Genomic DNA, 18,684 nt, shown 5'->3' with positions numbered 1-18,684 from the left:
TCAATTTGGATGCCTTTCATTTCTTTTTGTCTGATTTCTGTGACTAGGACTTCCAGTACTCTATCCCAACAGAATGGACATCCTTGTCTTGTTCCTGATCTTAGAGGAAAAGCTTTTTATCTTTCACTATTGAGTATAATCTTACCTATAGGTTTTTCCTCCACAACTTTTATTATGTTGAGGTATCTTTCCTCCAATCTTCTCCAATTGAAGATTTTTATCATGAATGGATGTTGTACTTTGTCAAATGTTTTTTCTATATCCATTAAAATGACCATATGGTTTTTGTTATTTCTCTTGTTAGTATGATGTATCACAATGATTGATTTCTGAGTATTGAAGGGTTGCTTACATTCCAGGAATAAATCCCACTTGTTAGTGATGAATGATTTTTTTTAAATGTATTGTTAGATTTGATTTGATAATACTCAGGATTTTTGCCTCTATGTTCATCAGAGATATTGTCCTGTAGTTTTCATCTATAGTATCTATCTGGTTTTGATATCAGGGTGATGCTGGCCTTATAGAATAAATTTGGAAACTTTTTTTTCTCTTTCTTTTTTGGGGGGGAACATCTTGAGCATAGGTATTAACTCTTCTTTAACATTTGGTAAAATTCACCTGTGAAGCCGTTTGGTCCTAGACTTTTTTTTTTTTTAAAGATTTTATTTATTTATTTGACAGAGAGAAATCACAAGAGAGGCAGGCAGAGAGAGAGGAAGGGAAGCAGGCTCTCCGCTGAGCAGAGAGCCCGATGTGGGACTCGATCCCAGGACCCTGAGATCATGACCTGAGCTAAGGCAGTGGCCTAACCCACTGAGCCACCCAGGCTCCTGGTCCTAGACATTTGTTTTGGAGTTTTTAAATTACTGGTTCAGTTTCATTGCTAGTAATGAGTCTATTTAAGTTTCTATTTCTTTGGATTCCATTTTGTAAGATTATGTTCCTAGGACTTTATCCATTTTTTTTCTAGGTTGTCTAATTTGTTGGCATATGACAGTTAATGACAGTTCATAGTATTCTCTTATAATTCGTTGTATTTCTGAGGTTTTTTTTTTATTTTTTTTTATTTTTTTTTAATTTTTTTTTCATTTTATTTATTTTTTCAGTGTAACAGTATTCATTCTTTTTGCACAACACCCAGTGCTCCATGCAAAACGTGCCCTCCCCATTACCCACCACCTGTTCCCCCAACCTCCCACCCCTGACCCTTCAAAACCCTCAGGTTGCCCCAACCTCCCACCCCTCATCCTTCAAAACCCTCAGGTTGTTTTTCAGAGTCCATAGTCTCTTATGGTTCGCCTCCCCTCCCCAATGTCCATAGCCCGCTCCCCCTCTCCCAATCCCACCTCCCCCCAGCAACCCCCAGTTTGTTTTGTGAGATTAAGAGTCATTTATGGTTTGTCTCCCTCCCAATCCCATCTTGTTTCATTTACTCTTCTCCTATCCCCCTACCCCCCCATGTTGCTTCTCCATGTCCTCATATCAGGGAGATCATATGATAGTTGTCTTTCTCCGATTGACTTATTTCACTAAGCATGATACGCTCTAGTTCCATCCACGTTGTCGCAAATGGCATGATTTCATTTCTTTTGATGGCTGCATAGTATTCCATTTCTGAGGTTTTGACTGTTATTTCTTCTCTTTCTTTTCTGATTTCGAGTCTTGGTTTTGTTTTGTGTGTTTTGTTTTTTTTTTTTAATGAGTCTGGCTAAAGGTTTCTTGATTTTGTTGATCTTCCAAAAAAACCAGCCTCTGGTTTTATTTATCAGTTCTATTGTTTGTTTGTTTGTTTAAGTCTGCATTTCATTTATTTCTGCACTAAACTTTATTTCCTTCCTTTTACTGGCTTTAGGCATTATTTGTTTCAAAAGTATTGGTTGAAATCAAGAAAAATACTTGGACATGTCCTCTCCTCTTACTCCCCCAAAAGAACATTCCATAAGACAAAACATAACTAAAGACTAACTTTTGCAAAATGCTACAGTTTAATCAAAGATGAAAAATAATTTACTAATTCAGAAGAATCTTGTAATTGTCTTAATTCCTTATGTTTAAGTTTTAAAATTGGAAGTTTTACATTTGGCTACGTGTGTTTGTTTCTGTGTATGTGTGTTCATTTCTGACCTGAAAAATTTTAAAATTAAGGCTTTGTGTTAATCTTTCAATACCATTAAAAAATCAGTATTAAAAGGTAGATATTTTATGAATCAATGAACAACTCTTTATAAAATAGTTTTCAAAAAGTATTAATATAAATTAATATTAACATAAAACTTTGCCTCTTAAGGAAATGTATCATTGATCTGAAATCTGTAGCATTACAGAAAAAGGGAATAATTGTCAGGCATCAGAAATTCATAAGGAAAAATATTTCTCTTAACATTCAGTGCCTACTTTATATAGTGACAAAGTATTTCTCCAAATTTAGCTTCAGTTTCTTTAATATTTTCTTATTAATTTAGCTGATTCTTAGAAAATTTAAACAATTAAGAAAAATTTTATGAAATCAATTAAACTGGCCAATAAGAAAAACTTTTTACATATAAAATCTATGTAGTAATCAAATCTAGGATGCTCTATATACTGTAATAAAGCATTTTATGGACAACTAAGGGGAAAAAAATCTGCAAATAAAACATAAATGTATCCTGATTCCAGAAATACTAAAATAAGTTAAAGTAGTTTAAATGATGACATAAAACATGTGACATATATATTTATATATGCTTATATAAATATATACAAATGTATGAAGATATAAATTTATAAATATGAATATAGATATTTTAATATACTAATAAATATAAATATATAAACATAACAGAAGTTGTAAATTAAATATTAGGAAATAGCATAAGTCCACATGACCCAGAATTACAGTGATACTACATAGTTAAACCAAATTCAGCAACACAAGCTTTCTAAACTCGTTTCATACTTCAACACTGTGGGAGAAAATCCACAGTTTTATAAACTCATTTCATTCAATTTCATTCTTTCTTTCTTTTTCTTTCTTTCTTTTTTTTTTTCTTTTTTGGCCAGTCAAGCTTCTCATATATACTATTGCTACTTTTAGGTTTCTCTTTACAACACTCTTTATAAGCTGATTTTATAGCCCTACCTTAAATACTTCTTATGCTTTGCTCTTCACTCTACATAACAAAACTTCCAAAGCTAGATGAACTCTGTTTTCAGGTAGGTAGAGAAATTTAGTTGAACAAATGTGGTTTATACCTAAGATGCAAATGTCAGAAAAGTCTAAGAATGTTAATATGCTAATTGTTTCTCAATTATGTGTATATTAGTTGAACTTGTATGTATCACACATGTGGGAATGATCCCTATGGTTTGTGTGTGTTTCTATTTTTCTCTACTCATGGCAATATTTTTCTTTCAAACTGAAACTTAAAAATGATATGTGCTGGGGCACCTGAGTGGCTCGGTGGTTAGGTGGCTGCCTTCGGCTCAGGTCATGATCCCAGAGTCCTGGGATCAAGTCCCGCATCGGGCTCTCTGCTTGGTGGAGAGCCTGCTTCCTCCTCTCTCTCTGCCTGCCTCTCTGCCTACTTGTGATATCTCTCTGTCAAATAAATAAATAAAATCTTTAAAAAAATGATATGTGCTGTCAAAATGATTTTGATGTCGCTACCTCAGATGCAATGCCTAAGGGAACTAAACAATTAAGTATGTACAGTCAATTTGCTTAAAGTTACAACTTAATGAGCCTCTCTAAGGAATATTTCTTCTAAAGACTTTTTAATAAATGAAACCAATCAGGAAGAAGTAACATTTCAAATTAATCAGAAATTCTGTCTAGCCATTAAATCATTCTGAAAGACTCTCCTAACACTCGTAACACTACATATGAGCTATTGCAGTAAAGGTTTTTACAAGTACTAGGGGATTACAAAGAAGAGGCTCTTTAACTGCCTAGGAGACAACAGAAGTCTTCTTAGAAAAGATAATATTCCAGATAAGAGCAAATAGTTTGTCTCATCAGACATTTATCCCTTGGATTAAAATGATGTTTGAGTTCTAATGGGAAGCTATAGAACACTTGAAAATAGGGAGGGATTTTTTTTTTCTTTTCATTTCACTTTAAAAGTAACCTCACAGACTGTTAAGCAGTTACATAAAATCAATGGAAAATATTCCCCTTCTCAGATGCACAATAAAGGCTTTTACAAGTTCCTGGGTGGCTCAGTCAGTTAGGCAACTGCCTTTGGCTCAGGTCGTGATCCCTTGGTTCTGGGATTGAGTCCCATGTTGAGCTCCCTGTTTAGCAGGGAGTCTGCTTCTCCTTCTCCTTCTTTTGTTTCAAAATATCTATTCTGTATTGGTGTAATTCCCGAGTGCTGCTAAATTTCATAGGGTCAGTGTGAACTGACAGCAGTCAGAAGTCCGTAGCTCTTTTTTTGAGTTTTGGTCTGTGATTTTGCTGGTCCAGATTATAACACTCAGTTGGAATCACCAAACCTCATATTGTGATAGCTAATAAAATGAAGAAATTTCTTAGTCTTTACTTTCGTCTAGTGAATATCTTTATTGGATATAGAGAAAAAACAGTCCCTTGATCACTTCTGAACCATATTTTTAAGGATAATTTTGCTCCACATCACTTTATCAGGCAGTGTGTTATCACCATTGTGGGATGTAATAAAGTATTTAGCTCGCAATAATTATTTTATGTCCAGGTTTAATGAGATCTCCCTGAAAAACTTGCTGCCACCTTCTTTCTATTGCTTCTTAACTCCTGCCTCATTTTCCCTTCAATTTTCATTTTTTCTTCCTTTTCATTTCCTTTCCCTTTGACCCAAACACTTTCTATTTGTAGGAGCCAGTAAACCCAGTTTAGGAAGGAGCATTCCCACTTCTGGAGAATGAACCCAGGGGCATTTGCTGCATCAACACCAAAATGCGTTTTTAGGGGTGCTTGGGTAGCTCAGTTGGTTGTGCGTCTGACTCTTGATTTCCTCTCAGGTCATGATCTCAGGGTTGTATGATCAAGCCCCATATAGGGCTCTGTACTGGGTATGGAGCCTGCTTGGGATTCTCTCTCTCCCTCTTCTTCTGTTCCCCCCCTGCCCTGTATTCTCTAAAAGGAAAAAAAAAGTGTTTTTAAAATAGAAATTAATATAAAATAAGCACACATTTATTCTTATATACACATTCATGTGCAATAGCAGTTTAGTAGCAATGAATATTTCTACAACCAGGGTCTCGTTTTGTGAATACCATTTTCCATTAAAAATATCTAGGGCTTGGGGCACCTGGGTGGCTCAGTTGGTTAAGCAGCTGCCTTCAGCTCAGGTCATGATCCCAGCGTCCTGGGATCGAGTCCCACATCGGGCTCCTTGCTCCGCAGGGAGCCTGCTTCTCCCTCTGCCACTCTGTCTGCCTGTGCGTGCTCTCTCTCTCTCTCTCTTTCTCTGACAAATAAATAAATAAAATCTTAAAAAAAATATATCTAGGGCTCTTTGGAAAAATGACTGTCTCCTGAACTGGGAAGGGGAAAATACAATACAGGTCTGAGATATTTTGTTTCAGACAGTAAAGAAGTCCTCCAAAATAAGATGGGAAAATGTCAAGAGGAAAAAGGCATAAATTCCATTTCAGAGAGAAGTTCTCCATCAAAAGCAAGTAAGTTCTCCATCAAAAACAAATACAAACTGTGAAGAGAATGCAAAACAGACTAACCCACTACCTAAAAGACAGATTTCTAAAGAAAATTTGATATTGAAAAGGGGTAACGGAATAGGGTGAGTGTTCCTTTTTGTTTGTTTTTGAACAACTTCTAACCTGAGGAAAGACCATGGTCAGCTCTTTGTAGGGAAGCTAAAACTCCGAAGGAAAAAAAAAGAGAGAGAGAGAGAGAGAGAAAACCTGTGAAATTACACACACACAGAAAGATTAAGAGGCTAGAATTTGAAGCAATTACAACTACTGAAAAGTGAGGGGGAAATCTCTGAAAGGACACCATCAAAGAGAATGCTTTATTTTTGTCTTTATATTCTGACTGTAGAAATATGCATGCATGAGATAGACTCACAGCTCAGCTAGGGGTACATTATATAGAGATTCCAGGTTCTACCCAAGAGACAGAGTTTGACAGGCTAAGTCATCTCTTAAGAAACAAACAAAATTCTCATTGGAATAATGTGACAGAATCTGGAAACTCTAAAAGCTAACAAAATAAAAAAATATATATATAGAGAGAGAGAAAATGAAAAAAAAGACAAAATTTAGTTATTTGAGAATAGAAGAAAAATAATGTGATTCCCTTAGGGAGAATGTTTAAAAAAAATAAATGAAAAATCAGGAATGGGAGATTTTACAGATTCTACAGACATAAATGGGAGAATATTTGAACATATGTGTTCCAAAAAATTTGCAACTGAAGTGGATAAATTCCTTGAAAAATACAACTTAATAAAAGTGACACAAAATCGGGGCGCCTGGGTGGCTCAGTGGGTTAAAGCCTCTGCCTTCGGCTCAGGTCATGATCTCAGAGTCCTGGGATCGATCCCCGTGTCGGGCTCTCCACTCAGCGGGGAACCTGCTTCCCTTCCTCTCTCTCTCTGCCTGCCTCTCTGCCTACTTGTGATCTCTGTCAAATAAATAAAGTCTTAAAAAAAAAAAAGTGACACAAAATCTAAAACTAAAGATACTCCAAAATCTATTACAGAAATTTATTTCTTTCTTTCCTTCCTTCTTTCTTTCTTTCTTTCTTTCTTTCTTTCTTTCTTTCTTTCTTTCTCTCTTTCTTTCTTTCTTTCTTTCTTTCTTTCTTTCTTTCTTTCTTTCTTTCTTTTGTACAAAACATATCCACAAAGAAAACTCAAAATTCCAAAGGTCACACAGGTGAATTCTATGAAATGTTTAAGAATAATAATTATCTTACATACCTACAGCTTATAATATATCAGAAGAAAGGGCAATAAATAGGTTTTTATCAGTAAGAAAGTTCTATAGAGGCAAAAGTTGATCATGATGATTCCAGTTCCATTGTCCCTTAAACTGAACATTGCAAGTCCTATCTTCCTCTCATCAAAACAGAAAATTCAAAAAGATAAATATTCATGGTAACACAGTGCTTGCAATATAGTAGACAATATCTGATGCATAGAGGTGAATTATTAACATCTTGATATTCTATTTATAGATTTAAAATTCTACTCATATTGTACACTGTTTACTTTTACTTATCATGGCTATTGTAGTTTAAATGAGTTAAAGAATACATAATATTCCACCTTATGGAATATTGCTCTAAATTGTAAAATATTATTGAACATTTATGTTTTATTTTTCAATGTCATTATTAATCTATCAGTATATTTTAAAAAAATATTTGTGATCATTTGAATTATATTTACAAAATAGGAAATAGGCAAACATATCAAGGGTCTTATGAATTTCTTTATCACTATATGCCATTCCAGAAGTAGTGTATCAGTATCCTTTCTGCAATTACTTATTTTTTATCCAGGTCTTTTTCTGAATGTTGGTTTTTATAATTCTTTATGTATAAAATCTCTTCCAGGTTACACTTTGGAGTTAATTATTTAAATTATCTTTTTAAGATTTTTAAGAAACATTTTCAGAGCAATTTTGATTTACATAAAAATTGAGAGGAAGATATAGAGATTTCCCATGCACATCCTGAATCTACAACGCATACCCTCCCCCATTATCAACATCCATCACTAGAGTTGTACACTTGCTGCAACGGAGCCCACATTGGTGGACATATCATTATCACCATAGTTTATCTCATAGTTCAGCCTTGGTGTTGTACATTATATGGATTTGGGCATATATAAGAACATATGTCTATCATTATGGTATCACAGTTTTTCAGTGTCCTAAAAATTCTCTTTCCAACTATTCATCCTGTCCCTACCCAACCCCTAGCAACCACTGACATTTTTTTTTTATTTAGAGAATACTTTATTAGTTTCTGTAATCAAACCCATGTAGATAAGACCTTACATATTTAATACAGTGCATTAACCCTGTATAAATGGAAAAAATTATGTTTAACATTTCTAGACCAATATGGCTGTTAATTTCTGTACAATGCCAACCCGACATGTACGACTGGGACACTTTCTCCAAAGTTGACAGCGCAGCTGAAGTTTCCAAAAATTCAAATTATTTATATATATATGGATATGTATGTATATATATATATATTTTATTTATTTATTTATATAAAAAGACCAATAGCAGTATGTTATGCATCAATAGCAGCAACAGCTTTTCCAGGTTCTGCAGTCATCTGAACAAAATTTTTAATATATAGTTTTCGCTTTTCGAAAAGGTTCTGCAGTTGGAATCATACAGCAAATAGACTTTTCAGATTGGCTTCTTTCATTTGGAAACATGCGTTAAAGTTACTCCATGTTCTTTTATGGCTCTTTTTTTTCCCCCCCACAACTAAATAATATAACATCATCTGGATATACCAGGTTGTTTATGTATTCACCTACTGAAGCTATGGTCTTCCATAGTGACTATATCTTTTTGCATTCTCACCAGTAATGAGAGTTCTTGTTTTTCCACATGGTTGTCAGTGTTTGGGATTTTGTACTAATAAGTGAGTGGCAGTACCTCATTGTTTTAAGTTGACATTTCTCTGTTGACATATTCTTATGTTTATTTGCCATCTGTATATCTTATTGAGGTGGTTATTAAGGTCTCTGGTTCATTTTTTAATTAGGTTGTTGCTTCTGAGTTTGAGTTCTTTGACTATTTTAGATAACAATCATTTATTAGATGTCTTTTGCAATTATTTTTCCCAGTCAAGATCTTGTTTTCTCCTTCTCTTGACATTATCTTTCACAGACCAGAAGTTTTTAATTTTAATGATGTTCACTTATCAATTTTTTATTTCATGGATCATGCGTTTGGTGTTGTTTCTAAAAAGGCACTACAATATCCAAAGTTATTTTCTCTCATGTTATTTTTTAGGAGTTTTGTAGTTTTGCATTTCACATTTAGGTCTATGATCCAATTTTATTTAATTTTTAAGGGTATAAGATCTCTTGTCTAGATTTTTTTTTTTTTGTTTTATATGTTGTACAGTTGTTCCAGCACCATTTGTCAAACACACTATGTTTAATCCATTGTGTTACCTTTGTTCGAAGATCAGCTAACCTTATTTATGAGGATCTGTATCTGGGCTCTATTACTTCCATAAATTATTTTTCCAAAGCCATGCTGCCTAGATTGCTGTAGTTTATGGTCTTAAAGTTGATAGTGTCAGTTTTCAAATTTCTTCAATACTGTGTTAGCCTCTGGGGCTTTTGGCTCTCCATACAAACTTTAGACTCAGTTTGTCAGTATCCATAAAGTAACTAGCTGGTATGTTGATTGAATTGCATTGAATCCATAAATCAAGTTGGACAGAACTGACATTTGACAATATTGAGTCTATCCATGAACATTTAATATTTCTCCATGTAGTTCTTTGATTTCATTCATTAGAGTTTTGTGAGGTTTTTCATATACAGATCTTATATTTTGTTAGATTTATACTGAAGTACTTTATGTTTTGGGGTGCTAATGTAAATATATTGTGTTTTCAATTTAAAATTCCATTTGTTCATTGCAGTTAGAAAAGTGATGGACTTCTGTATGTTAACATTGTGCGACAAAGGATTTAGGGACATGGCCACATCCCCATGTAGTTGAAATTTCATGTATAACTTTGACTCCCCAAAATCTTAATAGCCTACTCTTGACCAGAAGCATTACCAGTAACATACACAGTTGATTAACACATATTTTCCACATATTTTTATGTTATATGCTTTATATAGTATATTGTTACAATAAAGTAAGCTACAGAAAAGAAAATCTTATTAAGAGAAATTATAGATAATAGAAAATACATGTATAGTGCTGTACTGTATTTAATTTAAAAAATCCACAGATAAGTGTACTGGTGCAACTTAAACCCATCTTGCTTAAGGGTCTACCGTATTTTGAAAAATTAGTATATTCATTTATTGGTTCAAGGAGGGTTTTTTTTGTGGATTCTTTCAAATTTTATATATAGATAATCCTATCATCCACAAAAAAACAAGAAAAACAAAACTGTTTACTTTTCCCTTTTCAATCTTTATTGCTTTTATTTCCTTTTCTTGTCTTACTGTGCTAGCTAGGGTATCCAGTATAATACTAAATAGGGGTGATAGAGGGGACATCCTTGCCTTATACCAGATCTTAATGAGGAAGTTTCATATTTCTACTTGTAAGCATGATGGTAACTATAGCTTTTTGTTTGTTTATATTATCAAGTTGAAGAAGTTTCCTTCTATTCCTAGTTAAAAGATAATTTTCATCATAAATGAGTGTTGGATTTTGTCAAATGCTTTTCCTGTATCTATTGATATGGTCATTTTTTTTCCCTTTTGTAGACTGATAATATGATGGATTATGTTAAATAATTTTAGCATGTTGAATCAGTCTTATATATCTGGGATAATATCTAACAAGGACATGGTGTGCAATTTTTGTTTGTTTTGCATCCATAGTCATGAGAGATACTGATTTATCATTTTGTTTTCTGGTACTGTCTTTACCTTGTTTTAGTATTGGGGAAATGGCCTCATAGAATTAGTTGGGAAGTGTTTGCTCTGTTTCTGCTGTCTGAAAGAGGTAGCAGAGAATTGGTATAATTTCTTAAACATTTATAGAATTCATTAGTGAACACATTTGGGCTTGATACTTTCTGTTTTATGAGGTTATTAGTGATTCAATTTCTTTAATTGATATATGCCTATTCATATTGATTTATTCCTATGTGGGTTTTTGGGAAACTGTGTCTTTCAAGAAATTTGTCCATTTCATATAAGTTGCCAAATCTGTGGGCATAAAGTTGTTCATAGTTTCTCTTTATTATTCTTTTAGTGTTAATGGATTCTATAGTAATGTTCACTCTTTCATTTCTCTTATTAACATTCTGTGTCCTTTTTTTTCCCTCTTCATCAGTCAAGCAAAGAGTTATAGAATTTATTGATCTTTTCAATGAGCCAGCTTTTGATTTCACTGATTTTATCTATTGATTTCCTGTTTTCAATTTCTTTTCTTTCTTTCTTTTTTTTTTTTTTTTATTTGACAGACAGAGACCACAAGTAGGCAGAGAGGCAGGCAGAGAGAGAGGAGGAAGCAGGCTCCCTGTAGAGCAGAGAGCCTGAGGCGGGGCTCGATCCCAGGACCCTGAGATCATGACCTGAGCTGAAGGCAGAGGCTTTAACCCACTGAGCCACCCAGGTGCCCCTCAATTTCTTTTCTTATTCTTATTTCTTTCCTATTGTTTACTTTGGCTTTATTTTGTTCTTTTTCTAGTTTTCCACAATGGAAACTTAGATTATCAACTTTTAGATATTTCTTCTTTTCTATTATATGCATTCAGTACATTCAATTTCCCTCAAGCACTGCTGTATTCCACACATTTCAATAACTTGTGTGTTCATTTTCATTTAGTTAAGAATATTTTAAAATTTCTCTTCAGATTTTTTTCTTGGGTCCATGTGCTTAGAAGTGTATTTAGCCTTCACATATTTTGGGATTATTTAGTTATCATTCTGTTATTGATTCTTTTGTTTAATTCTCTTGTGGTCTGAGACAATGTATGTATGATTTCTATTCTTTTTTTTTTTTTAAAGATTTTATTTATTTATTTGACAGAGAGAGATCACAAGTAGGCAAAGAGGCAGGCAGAGAGAGTGAGAGGGAAGCAGGCTCCCTGCAGAGCAGAGAGCTGGACGTGGGACTCGATCCAGTACCCTGAGATCATGACCTGAGCCGAAGGCAGCAGCTTAAACCACTGAGCCACCCAGGTGCCCCTGATTTCTATTCTTTTAAGATGTGTCTGAGGGCTAAAAAACGGTCGATATTGGTGAATATTCCATGTGAGTTTGAGAAGGATGTGCATTATGCTGCTGTTGGATGAAATAGTCTATAGATGTTAATTACATCCAGTTGTTATTGAGTTGATTTGTTGAGTTGAACTACATCCTTTGAATTTTGTGCCTAATGAATCTGAATATAATATAATATAATATAATATAATATCAATGTATATTTGAAAATATTCAAATTAACTATTTGAATTTATGGAGGAAATACCCCTCTATTTAACAAATTAAGTTATTAAACAAAACCCTATTAGGACGGTGGTCATGGAAGTTGAAAGCCACTAAGGACTGTGTAGCAACTTTTCTGCCAAACCAACTAGCCCTGAAAATGGATGGTACCTGAGAGTAGACCCATAACCATAACCAGCCCATAACCAGCCACTGATGGCAGTCAGTGACACACAAAAGGGATAGGTGTGGGTGGCTCCCCCATTTCTTCAAACCCTTACATCATGGACAGCAAACTGTGAATAGGAGGGCAGTTGTGGTGAGCCTTGAAGCCTGGGGTATGGGCCTGGGCAGAACTGCTCAGATACAAATATTGGTGGTAGGAGCAAATATTCAAATGAGAAGTACAAAAGGGTTCTATATATGTAGTAAATTAAATGCGTGTACATGCAAAATCAAAATCGTTGTTGATATTATTATCTCGAACAAACTAATATCTGTTACCTCAGCCAAGAATACAAATAAAAGGTTTTATTTTACCTTCACTTGCTCGTGCTTTTATGTTCTTCCCTTTTATAGACCCAAGTTTTTGACCTATGTTATTTTCCCCTATCTTTACAGAATTTAACATTTCTTATAAGCCAAGTCTACTGGCCACAGATTCCCTCAATTTTTGTTGGTCTGAGAAAATCTTTATTTCTCTTTCACTCTTGCAGGCTAACATCTCTGGGTACCAAATTCTAGGTTGGTAGGCATTTTTCTCTGAATAATTTAAATATTTAAATTATTCCACTCTCTTCTTGTCTGTGTTTCTGAGGAAAAATCATATATAATTGTTAATCTTTATTCCTCTGTTTGTAAGGTGTTTTCTTCTTTGACTCCTTTCAGGATTTTTTCTTTATCTTTGATTTTCTGCAGTTTGAAAATCCTATGCCTACATGTTTTCCCCCACAACTCACATTTATCCTTTTCAGTATTTTCTATAGTTCATGATTTGTGATTGGGTGTCTAACATTAATTTCACAAAATCTCAATCACTATTGTTTGAAATACTTTTCCTTTCTTATTCTTCTGATAGTCGCAATATGTATATGTTATGCCTTTTATAGTTGTCCCATAGTCTTTGTATATTTTGCTCTTTTTTTTTTCTTCCTTCTCTTTGCTTTTCAGGTTTTGATGATTCTGTTGATATATCTTCTAGCTCAGAGATTCTTTCCTTAGCTTTGTTCAGTCTACTAATGACCTTCAAAGACATTCTTCATCTCTGTTAGTGTTTTTCATTTCTAGCATTACTTATTAGTTCTGTCTTAGAATTTACATCTCTCTACTTACGTTGCCCATTTGTCTACTTTATCCATTAGGACATTAGCATATTAATCATAGCTGTTTTAAACCCGAGTCTGATAATTCCAATATCCCTGCAATATCTGGTTCTAATGCCTGCTCCATCCCTTCCAATCATGGTGTTTTTATTTTGTTTTGTTTTTTGTTTTTTTTCTTCTGAATACACCTTACAATCTTTTCTTGACAGTTGGGTATGATGTACTAGGTAAAAGGAACTGTTATAAATAAGTATTTAGTAATCAAGTGATGAAGTGGGGAAGGGGGTAGAGAGGAAGCATTCTTTACTCCTATGGTTGGGTCTCAGACTTTTGAGTGTGTCAGTGCCTCTGGATTATGAACTTCATGACTTTCTCAGTTGTTGTTGTTGCTGTTGTTGTTGTTGTTGTTTTGCCCTCCATCCTTAGATGGGACAGGATAACTAGAATGAGCTGGAGTTGGATATTTTCCTTCTCTCAACTGGAACACCAGAGCCAGGTAGAATTTGTCAATTCCCTTCCCCCAGGTCAGTTAAGTTCTGATAAGGCTCCAGAAGGTTAAGCGCTAGTTAATTAGTTTGCCCAGAGGGCAGGCCTTTTTAAGGACAGCATGCTCTAGCATATTTCAAAATGGTTCCTTCCCTTCTCTCCCTGCTAGAAGCACAGGGGGATTTTCCTTCAGTATTTTCTGTGCCAACCTGGTTGAGCTTTTGAAGGTAGTTTCACAGTATTGTGGGAGCCTCCCTATTATTATGTTCCCTTGGAGTTTTTAACAATCAGACTTATTTACACTGGACCCTCAGCAATTTTTCAGTTTCTAGGTTTTCTACCCTGACATTGGGTCCTGTGGTCATTTCTGCTGTGAGTCTCTGGTTTGGTAAGCCATGATTCTCTGTGTCCTCCTGTCTGTCTTTTCTGTCTTGGGGGCAGTGGTTCTTCCTATGTCTTCCCCTCTCTGATGGATCTAAGAAGAGTTGTTGATTGTTCAATCTGTTTAGCTTTTTACTTAAAATTAAGACAGAGAGGCAACTTCTAAGCTCCTTGCATGTGAAACAAAACTGGAAGTCTAAATTAATTTTTACCATAAAAATGGTATTCTACCTACAATAAAAAGCCAACGTGATTATTCAGAATTGAATCAGCAAATGCCAAAACAGGAAAATATCCTCAGATGATACAACTTATTTCTATATTAGATGCCTTTGAGAGTTGCCAGATCTAGTGGTTGTTTTATTGAAACACAGATTTGTTCTGAAGTCATTAAGTAGCAAGTAAATTAAGTTGTTAACTTCATGTACTGTGGTATGTTCCTATGGAGATGAAATTTTAATTTGTGATATGCAGAATAATGTCAAGTATTTTGTGCCAGATGCAAGCTAGCAATAAGCAATGGTATGACTAGATCAGCCTTTGTAATTCTTAAGATTTCAATACACCCTCTGCAAAATCTGTGATGAAAGTTTTGAAAAACAAACAAAAGGTTTACCTGATGGTCCTGGAAAGCACATGGCACACCTGGGGCCACAAAGTAAGGTCTCCACTAGAGAAAAAGAGTATGGTCTTGGCTTTCCGATTTTATTGGGGTCAAAGATGAGGGTTTTGCAGACTCACCTTATTGGTGAATTTGAAACATATGAATGGAAATCTGAAGTGTGGGAAGAGACACAGGTAGCCCAGTTATGGGATAACAGATTTCAGTTATGGAAATCAACCAAGATTGCTGAAACCAAGGAACCTAGAGGTGAAAGGCAGTTGGGGTGGGGGGAATTTATCTAGTCCCATGGCTGTAGCTGACAATGTATTTATTTGAGACTCCTGTCTTGAAGTGGATGCCTCAACGATCAAAGCTTAGGTCAGGTATTTGTACTGCAAGAAAATGAAAACTTTCAGGACTTATGTTACCTCAGGTTTTTCACAACTAGCTATACGTTTTGAGATGTAGTACCCTTGTATTGTTTCTACACATTTGGCACATGCACATGGGAAAACTGAGAAAAACTGGAGATTATGCCTTCAGTAGCTGATTTCTTTCGGATGTTGATGTGGAAATGCTACACAGAGATTCGTGCTTCACAGTCTAAAGAGACTTGACACATTTTTAGTAAACTTTAGAGACTACAGATTAGAGTAGAATAATCACTGTTTTCTCTATGCTAACACAAAAGTACTAAAAATACTAGGAAAGCCTTTTCTGAATGTTCTCTTGGAAAAATCAACTTACCTACACTTGCCTTAAGTTAGAATGAATTTGCATATTGTGTAAGATAGAATTTTAAATTTGTTAAAAAAAAATTAAAACTCTAGAATATGTACATCAGAAATACAGGAAGAGAAGGTGTTAATTGGTTCACCTCTTGTGCTGATTCAGTTTTTCTCTAAAACCTCCAGACTGCTTGAGTATCTCCAGTGACAGTAGTGAAAGTGAATCCAGCCTCACTAACTAACTAAGAACTTAGTTCTTAGGCAGCTCTGATTTTGTAGAAAGGGTTTCTTTATATTGAAATATGAGCTTACTACCCATAACTTCCAACTGTTCATCTAAATAGTGACATCAATCTCACACCCTACAGGCTTTCCCATTAATAAGGTAAATGTTCATGAGCATTTAAAATTATTTTAATATTTTTCTATGAACCTCCTTATAGATTTCTATGCTTTCAAAACCTTTATCCTTTACAAGACAGACCTACTTGTATATATGTTCTAAAATGTGATTTTTCTTAAACAAACACAGGACATATAAATAACCTTATGTGGTTTTTTGTTTGGTTTGCTTTTGTTTTGTTTTTAATTTCTGATCATTGTACCTTTCAAAAGTTGATCTCACTTCCTAAGCCTCATTTTTCTATTGCATAACATGGGGATGATAATGGCAGTATGAGTTTAAATTAAGATAAGGTTCATATGTATCTTATAGTATATATCATAGATTTTTATTTTTGTTTTTAGAAGATTATATTTATTTACTTGAGAGAGAGATTAGAGAGCACAAGCAGAGAGGGCTGGGAGGTGTACAGGAATAGAGAGAGGGATACAGTCTCCCTGCTGAGCAGGGGGCCTGCCACAGAGCTCCATCCCAGGATCCAAACCAAAGGCAGATGCTTAACTGACTGAGCTACCCAGGTGCCCCAGTATATACCATAGTTATGCATGATTTAAATAATCAAAACAATTCTAGTTACATTGTAGGAGAATTAAATGGCCATTGTTATTCATTAAGTAGATATTTATCAAGCACCTATGAGGTCATAAGTGCTTGCTTTGTAGTAGTGATGCTACAACTATCAAAACAATAGTAGTCTTCACAGAGATTACATTCTAGTAGACTTATATTCAACAATTCTCAAGAATGTATAGTGCTTAGAATGGATCTTGGCATATAGAAACATTTTCTCCTTTTGTCTTCATTTGATTTTTCTGGACCTGAATGATGCAGGAAGGGGTGTGTGTGTGTGTGTGTGTGTGTGTGTGTGTGTGTGTATGAGAGACTAATATATAGTCATGGGAAATGTAGGCCATTGTCCTAAAATTTGAATTTCCTTTCAGAAATGATTTTATTTACATGCTATTTTCTAATCAAAGAGATAAAAGAAATAGACAGTTTAGAATTTGCATATTAAAACTTCTCTGGAAAAAAAAATCACTATTTAGTAGGATCCTCTCCTATTGAAGATAAGTAGAAAACTACATGAATTGCCAAAAGCTGCATAGAAGGCCAAACCAAAATTAGAGTTTAGATGCTCTAATGGATCAGAATGATACTATCTATCATCATGCATAAAAATAATCATTGGCATCCATGAGTATGTGTGGCAGGGATAAGAAAATCTTTCATTAGGACAAGCCTAAGCACAGGTCCCTCCTTCCAGATCTACATTATTCTATTAGCACACTGTGAGCAGACTAATCCACTTATGCCATCATGAAATTCCCATATCTCCTTAAGGATTCCCGAGAAAAACTTCTACACATGATCTCTGAAATCCAGATACACTTAAGTTTCATTGAAGAAATACTGCTAACAAATCAATTAATTAAATTAAAATTATTAGCATTAATGTCTTCATACCTTAACCTCATCTTAGAGATTTTGAACATTGGCATGAATCAGGCATCAGAAAAATTTCATGATTTAGAGTATAATAAAAGATAGAGTTCTTGGCAAGCTCATTTCATTAATGTCTAGTGGCCTTAATATTACAAACTCCAGTTCTGAGCTTCCAAAATTGAAGGAATAAATTTGGAACCCAGAATCATTTAGAATTTTTGTATGCTTCTGTTTCTAATAGAAGACATAGTTGTATTAAATAGGGTAGAAAAATTAAAAAAAAAAAAGGTTTCCTCTGGTCACAAAGAAAATAATTGCATAGAAATGGATAATGAACATTTTTACATTGTGACATATGTCTTCTATTAGCTAGAAATTAGGAGAATCAAAAAGGAAATCTCTATAGGAAAATGATGATCAGTCAGGCTTAGGGATATATGGCATTATTTAGCCAAGTCAATAAAAAAAGAAAAATAAAGAGTAAAGAGAAGGAAAAGAGAAGGGAATGATGTATATCAAGTGTTCCAAGAGGAAAGTAGAGATGAAAGGTATGAGAAAGGTCTAAAAAATTATGTCTTACTGGATTTTTATGAAAAAATGGTGATAAGTTTCTGTGTTAACAAGACAGTAAACAGCAAGTATTGGAGAAGATGTGGAGAAAGGGGAACCCTCTTACACTGTTGGTAGGAATGCAAGTTGGTGCAGCTACTTTGGAAAACAGTGTGGAGATTCCTTAAGAAATTGAAAATAGAGCTACCCTATGACCCTGCAACTGCACTGCTGGGTATTTAGCTGAAAGATACAGATGTCATGAAAAGATACAGATGTCATGTACCCGAATGTTCATAGCAGCAATGGCCATAGTCACCAAACTGTGGAAAGAGCCAAGATGCCCTTCAACAGATGAATGGATAAAGAAGATATGGTCCATATATATAATGGAGTATTATGCCTCCATCAGAAAGGATGAATACCCAACTTTTGTATCAACATGGACAGGACTGGAGGAGATTATGCTGAGTGAAATAAGCCAAGCAGAGAGAGTCCATTATCATATGGTTTCACTTACTTGTGGGGCATAAGGAATAACATAGAGGACTTTGGAAGAAGGAGAGGAGAAGTGAGTTGGGGGAAATCAGAGGGAGAGACAAACCATGAGAGACTGTGGACTCTGAGAAACAAATTGAGGGCTTTGGAGGGGAGGGTGTGGGGGTTGGTT

Source organism: Meles meles, chromosome 8, assembly GCF_922984935.1.
Source record: "Meles meles chromosome 8, mMelMel3.1 paternal haplotype, whole genome shotgun sequence".
In the NCBI taxonomy this organism is placed as follows: domain Eukaryota; kingdom Metazoa; phylum Chordata; class Mammalia; order Carnivora; family Mustelidae; genus Meles; species Meles meles.
The sequence above is the reverse complement of the archived record's forward strand: the minus strand, read 5'-3'. Positions refer to the sequence as shown.